Source organism: Rousettus aegyptiacus, unplaced genomic scaffold (genome assembly GCF_014176215.1).
Source record: "Rousettus aegyptiacus isolate mRouAeg1 unplaced genomic scaffold, mRouAeg1.p scaffold_m13_p_11, whole genome shotgun sequence".
NCBI lineage: Eukaryota > Metazoa > Chordata > Mammalia > Chiroptera > Pteropodidae > Rousettus > Rousettus aegyptiacus.
In genome coordinates, this window is record NW_023416286.1 from 44,297,911 (window position 1) to 44,307,816 (window position 9,906).

Genomic DNA, 9,906 nt, shown 5'->3' on the forward strand with positions numbered 1-9,906 from the left:
TTCGCAATAAGAATATCCCTCTTTCCTTCCAAATCATGCTCATCCTTCAGTGTTCCAGGCTCCGGACCCACTGCCTTCATGAGCCTTCTGAGACCACTCGCTCTCTCATTGACATCCAAAGTTCTCAGCACCTACACTGGGCCTCATGTCAGGACTCAGCGGCGCACATCCTTGTACTGAAAGTTATCTGCCAGGAAGTACTTGCCTGGGCCACACAGGGGGCTGTGCCCCACCCCTCCGTTGCCCAGGACACATAAGCCAGCAAGAACCCCTCATTTATTATGAGGTTAGGCAATATTGGGAGGCAGAAAATCTGGTTTATTCCATCCTGGCTCTTCTGCTGACTGCCTGCACAAACTGAGGAGAGTGGCTTTGCCTTCCTAGGTATCAAGTTCCAACTCTGCAAAAGGGGGATAACAACACCTTCCCCACCTACCTTGGAGTCTTGTGAATTTAAAACACCATATAATATACATTATTGTTAAAATAAATAGAGCAGCAAGTCAGCCACGTGCCCCACACCACTCCCCAATCTGCCCTACCTTCTGGCAGGCCTATCCACTTTTCCCAGTTAAGCCTGTGAAAGCCCCAAGGATATATGCCCATCAGAGCTGCCACCTGCCCTGCTGAGGCGAGGCACCCCAGAGCGCCCACGTGACCCAGGCACACATCATGGAGTCAGCCGGCTGTGACTTCCACGGAGAGCAGCACTCTCAAACTGCCTGGAGTTTATGCAACCAAGGAAACCACAGCGGGAAGCAAATGCATTCCGGAAAAGCAGCAATAAATGTTACCTGGCTCCACCACTCACCGGCTTTGTGACCTTAGCCAAGTCAGAGCCTCTCTGAGCCTTGACTTCCTTACTTATGAAATCAGCAGATGTATGTGATGCATATAAACATCCACCAAAGTGCTAAGATAGGTCTGACCACCATAGGTAGGTAGGTGACAGGGCCTGGGGATGTGTGTGAAAGGTTGGATCAGGCGGGATGGAAGGAAAAAGGATGCCACAGCCAGCCCATGGTCCTGCTACCGCCACACGTGAAGCAGACATAGCCCTTACTGATGTCAGGTGCCTTACGCTGTGTTTCCAGTGAGCATAGATCTGCTCGCCCCAAATGGATTGGACTCTGCCGCATTATGCTTTTGGATGAGCAGCGTAGAGCCTGACACATTGCTAAAGGTATAGTTACTGCCTGAACATTTGTGGTTTGAGTAACTGATTTAAAAAGCATGGTTTTTTTCTGATTCATAAAGTAATATATTCACTGTAGGAAATTTGGGAAGTGGAAGTTTAACAAAATAAAAAATCACGTGTTTTAAAACCCAGAGATGACCAGTTATTACTTTGATATATTGTGTTCTGCCCTATTTTTCATAACTGTATACATTTTCTTTACAAAATTGCACTTATACTCTACTTACTTTTAAAACTTAATCTACTTTATATATCTTATTAGCATTTCCCCATATTCTTATATATTAGTCGATGTAATTTTAATAGCTTCCTTGATTTCCATTTTATAGATGAGCCATATTAGATTTAATTAATCCCCCCTCGCAATGTTTTGTTATGATGAATAATGCTGAAAGGAGTATCCTTGATTAGAGCTATTTTGCACATCTGTGATTATTTCCTTAGGATAAATTCCTAGAAGAGCAATTGCTTACTGGTTCAAAGGATATATTTTTGAGACATGTCTCCCACATTTGAAAATTATCTTCCCACCAGCTAAGTATGAAAATGTCTACTTTCCAGCACTCTTAACAATACTGGATATTATTATTTTTGTTAATCTGGTAGGTGGACAATGATGATTTGTTTTTAAAGTTCATATTTTAATAACTAGTGAGGTTGGAAAATTATGCATATTTTCCTGGACATTTCTGTTTCTTTTGTGTCCTCTGTTAGAACCATCTATTCACATCCTTTGCCCACATTTCTATAAAGGGACAGACTGATTTTTTAAATATTTTATGGAAAAGAGAATTAGTCCACAACCTCCCTCAATGTCTCCCAATGTCTAACTCGTACCCTTTTCCTGTCTCTCAATCCCACTTGCTCCCATCCAGTCCTGGGTGGACCTTTCCTTACCTGCCAGTTTCTCGTTCTCTTTATTTTTGCCTGATCCAGTATAACTTATGAAGTCAAAGTATCACCCTTCGATGTTGTTCCTTCCTCTTCTTCTACTGTCCCCGTCTTCCTTCAGGCCCTCATCACTTCTCTGGACAGCAACAAATAACTTCAGAACCAGCTTCCCTATCCCAGTCTTACCCCAAAACCCACCTCCACTCTCCTTTTCACAACTCACCTTCCTAAATGCAAATGTGACTGTGCCTTTTCCTGCCTAAAACCCTTCTGCTCTTCTGTTTGGACAGCTGGTCCCTCCCTGCCTGGGAGCATCCACATGTCTTCCTTCCCTCATCTCCAAAACACACCTTGTGTGCTCAGACACAGCAACGCCCAAGTGTTACTCGTGGTGCTCTGACTCGCTGTGCTGTTTCATGCTTCTGAGTCTTGCGAATGTGGCTGCCCTCCTTCCCATCCCTCCCCCATGCACCTGGTGGGATCCTATTTATTTCTCAAGTTACTCACAGGTGTTCCTCTCTCCAGGAGGCCTCCTCTGACCATGCCAAGGGTAACCACGTGTGCCCTGCATCCAAGACATACTACTCTCATGCTTACTACATCTTACTGTTTTCTAGTGCAGTCCATCCACCAAAATTGAGGGCAGAAATGTAAAGTCAATTGAGGGTCATTCTGAATGAAAAGAACACAATAGGAGCGCCCTGCCCAGCTGATGAATTTCTGGAGATTCTCTCTGTGGGTCCTGGGCTCCTTTATCTTCCATAGAAAGGCTCCACAGTCTCTTGGTTTCCTGTCTTTTCTCGTGTTATCCGCTTTTCCTCTCTCTTCTTCATCTTCCCAAGCTCTCTCGAGCCTACAAGTTTCACATCCTGGACAGCCCAGCCCCTGATACCCATGTCTTCTCCTCTTTTGGTTCAGCCATTATCTGGACAGATATCACAGTTGGCTGTTTCTGGGACTAGTGGTCTTTCCACGCAAGTTCCGACAGAAGGACCACCCCCATCTTGTGTGGTAGACCCCTTACTGCCTGCCTTACTGTTGGATATAAAGGCTCAGGATGCCTTTATTAGCACAGAGACATACCAGCAGGTTATGGGCATGGAAGGATCATGCCCTCTTTCTGGACACTCACTGCTGACCCCTAGCTAGCCCAGCACAAACCTTCACGCATCCTTCTATTTTCTCAGTACTACACCCATACACTTACTAGTTATGCATTTATTTTGTGGGGCTCATTTCACCCATTCGTCTTGGCTCAAACCACTGCCAGTGTCCCATTCTCCAGAGTGGAAGGCCTGCTTTCATCCCAAGGCCACTGGGTAGATGGCAACACACTCCACGCCTCCCCTGACTCCACCATGAGCAAGTCCTGGCCCTGAGCTGGCCCACGCCCGTGTTGCACTGTGCATCTTCCATGGGCCCCCGAACACTCCATCCATTTGTGAGATGCCAAGCACACCCAGGAGACATGTCTGCCCAGAAATAAGCCAAGTCTGGCTGGAAGAAATGTAGAATTTCAGCCTCACATTGTGGAAACTTCTCTCAAAAATGAGAATCTAGATGAAATTGAAAATTCTGTTTTGTTTTTTATAGGTGACTGGTGAAGTGGCTTACCCAGAGCTGTGCATGCTGTGGACCTCTCTAACTTCATTTATCCCATGAGGAGTTTAGCTATCTAAAGTCCCTTCCCTTTATAAGATTCAGATTAAATAATCTTTTGTCTTATTCTTATTAATATCTCCCTTCCTGGTTCTCCCAGCTGTGCCCCATACCCCTCTTTCGGCTCCAGTGTCTGGCATGTATTCCACTACCCCCAGCCTCATAGCAGCCCCCTCACAACCACTAACTGGAGACTTACGAGTTTACTGTATAAATCAAGGAAACTGGAGTAGAGGGCATGTATGTGCACTCAATAAATACCGCTTAACTGCAGGTGTCCCTGTCTCTGCCATTTGGTTAGAGAGAAATTAGGAGCACAGAAAAAGCAAACAATCTATTTGATTTGGAAATTAAAAAAAAAAATAGCTACAAAGCAAATAACACTGACTTGGGAGATGGAGGACCTTGATTCTGGTCCCAGCTCTGCCATCGGGTCACTGTGTGATGACGCCAAGGACTGTTACCTCTCTGGGCCTCATTTGCCACGTCTGGAAATGAAAGATTAGACTTGATGAGAGATCCTCAAGTGATGGGCAGATCTGCCAGTCAAAGTGGCACCCTGGAGGACAGCACAGGTTGGCTGCACTCTTTTCCCACTCATCCCAGAGATTTGGATTCTCAGGCTCTTTGATAGCCCCAGAGCGAAGGAGAGGTTTCAGAGAAATAAAAAAAAGACCCTCATCAGGAGGGAGTGGGATCCCTACACTAGACAGCCCCTGCCTCTCGCCCCCTCACAGCCCTGTGCCTCGTCCTCCAGCTGACTCTCTTGCTTATCTATTTCCTAAACATCATCACAGAGGCTCCACAACCTTCCCTTTTTAACAACTCTTGCTGATGGAAAATTCTTCCTCATACCTAATCTAAGTCCATCTGCTGCAATTTCTGTCTATTTTCTCTCGTTCAATCCTTACTGGAGATGGAGAACAGCTGGTCGCCATCCTCCATATAACATCCCCCCCTAAACCAAAATCAGTTATTACATCACCCCTCAGCCTGTTTTTCTCCTGGTATAGCATCCGCCACTCCTTCCGACCTGCCATCATGTATTCTAGCTCTGAAAGCATCACTGAGCACCATGGCCTGCCTTGGAAGATGCTCGGCAAGCTCCAAGTCCTTCTGGAGCTGTAACATCCCCAGCAGAATCTAGGACTCAAGTGACAAAATCCAGGGAGAAAATCAGGGAGAGTAGAAAGGGATCAACCCAGTCCAAGCTCCTAGCTTTGCATATGAGGAAATCGAAAGAAAAAGCAAGGAATACAGTGCCCAAGGTCAAATCTGAGGGATCAAGCTCCAGGGGCTGGACCCCAAACATTGTCACCACAATGCCCTGAGTGGCTGCAGTGTGTTCTTGATATAGGAAAGAGCAGGACCAGCCTTAACAGAAAAGCAAAAGGCCACAATTGTCCAGACACTCCCTATCCAAACTCTTGTCTTTCCAATTCCCCAGCAGATGTCCACTATGAACAGCTTTGATATCCATTAAGAACTCAAATACCTCTGGTAACCATAAGTGACAATGGTTAACTGTTCACACCTTAGTATGAATAAGTAGATTTGATTCTTTCCAACACTCCATCGAGTGTTGGAAAGAATCAAATTGAGAGATTTAGGGGTAAGAAGAGAACAAAAGACAGATAAACTAGGAGATGACAGACTAATGTCACTGCTTGCTAACACTTTCAAGGTCACTCCTGTGTGTGGGAGCTGAGGGTGGGTGGGCCTTGGGACAATGGAGCAGTGATGGCTGTGCCTGGTGCGGATCCCTTGCATCTGACAGGCTCGTGCTCAGAACATCTGCCCTGCCTGCCTCACGCAGGGACACTGCACCACCCCAGGTGCTCTTGTGAGGTCTGTGTGGAACTGAATATGGTGAAACGATTACCTCATTGCTTCTACAGGACCAGCTGCATGTGCCTCCCAGAATTCCTGACTCCTCCTCGATAACTGTTTCAGATGTGAGGTGAGCAGGGTATCTAAAATTAAGTCTCAACCTCTAGCTTGCCCTTAAGTGACAAGGAGGAAGAACCAGAAAGGAAGGAAGAAAGGGAGATATATATGAGATTAAGTACGGCTGTTCAGGTATATGCTTCAATATGAATAGTTCCCAAGTGGGGAAGAAATACGGGGGCATGTGAATGTAAAGAAAAGTGGGTTGGTTGAACTATTTACTAATAATTTTGGCTACTAAGTTTTCCCTAAATGAGGAATGAAGGGGGGAAATAACAGAGTGTAGCGAATACATTTCAGAGCCTAGATTTCAAAACAGCCTTTACTCTATCTTGAATAAACAGAGCATCATGCTCCAACCTCTTCACCTTTTAGGGGAGTGCTCCAGACTAATTTAAACCTGCAGACACACACACACACACACACACACACACACACACACACACACACAATCCCCCAGGATAACTGGAGAATTCACACATCCACCAAAGAAAAAGAGAACATTTCAACAGCATTTACAAAAACACCTAACACAATAAACGTGCTTATTTGATTTCTCCAAAAACACAAAATTAAATTTTAAAATAGAAGACTAAAAGGCTCTTTTCTGATAAAAATTCTAATATGTTTTCAATCCTATTTCAGGGGACAGTTTTCTTTTAACAGCAAAATCAGCACAAAATGACAAGATCAAAGCAGGTTGGCAAAGAGATTATTCACTGATGTGTTTGTGATGAAAGGGGATGACAGTAAGGAGATGAGATGCGGGAACAGCAAAATGAGGGACTTGTACTTGCCAGGTAAGTCACCTGGGGTTTGTGGAAGAAGGAAGAGGGAACCCCTTCACAGCACAGTGGCTAAATGAGAGAAACCCTAGTTGGCCAATTAAGGAGAGGAGAAAATGCTAGATTTACGGATGGAGCATCTCTGGGGTCCTGGCTAAAGCTACCACCTTCGATGAAATAACGACTAATAAATTTAACTTCCTGTGCACCCAGTAGGCCCTCCATACAGAAGCAGGCTCCTGGCTTCACAAGAAACTGATCAGCCTAATGCCAGCAACGAAATTCTCCAAACTGGATCAAGGCAGGAGGGCTGGATCTGAGTGTCATGCCCCATTCAAGGTGAAGTTGCAATCATGGTATTTTGCGTTTCATCAATTATTCTTCAGCTCCTATTATGATTTTTTTTTAGTCTAAAATTGTTATTTTAGTGATCTCTGTTCCAAATAGAGAACTAAAAAGAAGAGAAATGAGGGGGAGGGAGAGGGCGGCAAAGCAAGTGCTCCAGTGTGTCCCACTTGCACTTCCAAAGCTCCCTCTGCTCCCTGCCCCCAACGCGCCTTTTTCCTCTCTGCATGAGTCACCATTCAGGAGCTGCTTTAAAAGCCTTACTTTTAATGTCCTCTATCACAGATCAGCATCAATTAAAGAGACCCCAATTTTGTGACCTATTCCTGGTTCTAGGGACCCCCTCGATTCAAAAGTGTTTTCTAGTTTTATTACTGTCTTCATGAAAACCAAGGTACCTGCTTTCAAAATCCCCTACCTGCTGGGTGCTGCCTCTCCTGGGCTCTCTGGAGGCCAGGTGCCCTAGACAGAACACAGAGAAGGAGGTTTGGGGCCAATAATAACCAGCGGCGAGTAAAGGTCCAGGGTCTACTCTAGGCTTCCAAACACAAAGACATAATAATTTGCGGGGCTGCAAGTTTGTTTTGTTTACTGTCAGACAACATGTGCAGAAGAGAAAGCTGACTGTATCCTGACCAAAAAAAAAAAAAAAAAAAGAATAAAAAGTCAGGCAGCTGCGGTTTTTTTAACCATTGTGAGTAGAGCTTCGTCAATAACAGCTCCCACCCAAAATAGCTGCCTAAAGGAGGTGGAGGAGAACCTGTTGTGGAGCTTAAAGAAAATACAAATTAAAAACCGAAAGTGATTTGTGGAGCCAGAGAGTGGAGGCTGTCACCTGCACCTCAGGGGGAAGGGTACCACGGGGAAAAGGTGTTGCTGAAGGATCCCAGCCAGAAAGTTTACTTTCTGCCAGGACTGGAAATCGGAACTCCTCAGTTTCAAGTCTGGGATAGAAATCAGTCAGAAAATTCACCTGAATTCCCCAAAGCCTTAGGGACTTATAAGATCAATCCCAGAGAGGCAGCTTCAGAGTATCCAGCAGGTCGGAGAGGGGTACCAGGGGAAGTGCTGTGGGGCATTCAAACAGGAGCTGCCTATTCAAGTCCATTCAAGACCAAGTACATTACTACATTACCTTCTCCCCCAAAGGGACCCTGCCTCCTAGGAGGCCCACCTACCACCTCTCATTGGCAGAAGCTCAGGGAAAGGAATTTTCCCCAGGTCCAAAAATGGGTCTCAGAGCAAGTGAAGCCCTTGAGGTCCCATCATTTAGAAGACACTAGGGAGCTACGAAGCTGAACCAGCCTCCCGCCATGGCGAGCTTTTTTACTCGAAGAGTAGTCATCAGAAGCAGTGTGGTTGGTGACTCCAGCAACTTCTGGGCTACAAGTGTACTATTCCTGTGCACCTAAACAGAGCCAGCCCCCAGGAGCCTGCCCCCTCCCCAGCCCGTGCCTTCCAGAGCAGCTGGCATGCTTGGCACAGAACTGATACGGGGGTAACCTTCGCACGGGACAAAATTTAGCTCTGTCCCCTTTACTTCAGTACACACCAAGCCTGGAATGTCTTGCAGAGTTTTTGAGAGTTAATCAATTAAGCGATTTTTTTTTTTTTTTTTTTTTTTTTGCCCCTCTGAGAACTGTTTTGTTTATTTCTCACCAAGTTGTGTGACACTCAGATGCCCATTAGGTCAAACAGGAAGCCCACAGCCCAGGAAATTTCTCTTTCCACCAAATAAAATGAGCTGAGACAGAGTGGGCAAGGGGTAGGAGGGAAGAAGGAGTCAGAAGTTTGAGAAGGACTCAAGTTGAAGGTCACAATAGTTGGAGTAAGGCAAGTCAAGGTAATGTAAAGGGGTCCAACCTTATCCCAGAAAACCCAACCAACCAATCACATTTCCCAGATTCCACTGATGGGTCCTCCAGGAAGCAGCACATCCAGGGGTCCAACTCCCTGCACCCGACAAACCTGAATCTACACCCCAGCCCTAGCCCAAGACCAGCCTTATTCCCACAGACCTGAGCGCGGCGAATTGAGAGTAGTAAACAAACCCAGTTCCAGACAGCACAGAAGTTTTCCAATTGTCAGCTTGTTTTCCTCCCAACAAAAGACGGTGATTTCCCACCTTTGTCACATTTCCTCCCCTAAACTTTTCTATTCTTTCTGCAATCCCTCTACACACGCTGAACTGCGAGCCACTGAGCATGGAAGCTCAGAAGCAGCACCCCCGGGATGCTGGCAGAAGTACCTTTTCCGCGGAGCAGAGAGGCTGATGCCCAGAGGCTTGCTGCCCTGCGGAGCCGTGGAAGGATGCTGTCGGGATGGAGCACGCTGAGGATTACGCGTTCCTGTCTCTGCGACCAGACCTTTCAGCAGCTCCGACCAACTGTGCTAGCGATGCACTTAGCAATTATCTGCTGGCGCCGACGCCCCGCCCTCTGCTCTCGCAATTGGCTCTCCGGTCGCGGGCAGGACTGCATTGGTTTCAACCCACCTCACTCATTGCTTTGGCTCCTACTATTATCTAAGCCATCAAAGGGAATAATTCCATGTTTCATTGACAACCTGTAAGGCTCTCCTCTGGTTCGGTGTGGGGGGCAGAACAGGGAGTCCAGTGGAGGGAGGAGGGCAGAGTAGAAAAAGTGGGGGGCGGGGCGGGGGGGTAGGGAAGCCCGAGAAAGGATGGGGAGTGGAGAGGGAGGGAGGGGGAGAGAGAGAGAGAGAGAGAGAGAGAGAGAGAGAGAGAGAGAGAGAGAGAGAGAGATGCAGCTATCAGATTCTTGCTCCCGCATTTTAACTTCCACAAAACAGAGCTCATAGCAACAATTTTCTGGCCTTATTTTTTCCCCAATAGGTGCATGTTCCTGAGGGCAGAGAGAAATATAACAGAAGGGGTTTCCGCCTGTGTCAGACAGGCTCTGTAAAGCAGAGTAAGGTAAGGGCTGAAAAAATTTAGTGGTGGTGTTCCCGGGGCCACCCTGGAGGGCATGTGAAGGTCATTTTAGATTATTGGGGGGGGGGGGTGCATATTACACACCTTCCCTGGAGTTCATTCATCAGTTCTTTCCCTCATGCTCCACC

General features: G+C 46.5%; 1 protein-coding gene across 5 annotated transcripts in view; it reads right to left on the bottom strand.

Annotated features, from left to right (window-relative positions):
• The window catches only part of ZMAT4 (zinc finger matrin-type 4), a 413,400-nt gene extending 404,184 nt beyond the window's left edge, over window positions 1-9,216 (bottom strand). For 3 of the 5 annotated variants that reach the window (XM_016127422.2, XM_016127417.2, XM_016127421.2), the window contains exon 1: window positions 9,074-9,216. The gene's annotated coding sequence lies outside the window, so the exon portion shown is untranslated. Of the gene's footprint in view, window positions 1-4,136; window positions 4,237-7,243; window positions 7,288-9,073 lie in introns of all 5 variants that reach the window. The other 2 variants (XM_016127420.2, XM_016127418.2) reach the window with 2 other exon arrangements.
• Between the last annotated feature and the right edge of the window lie 690 nt (window positions 9,217-9,906).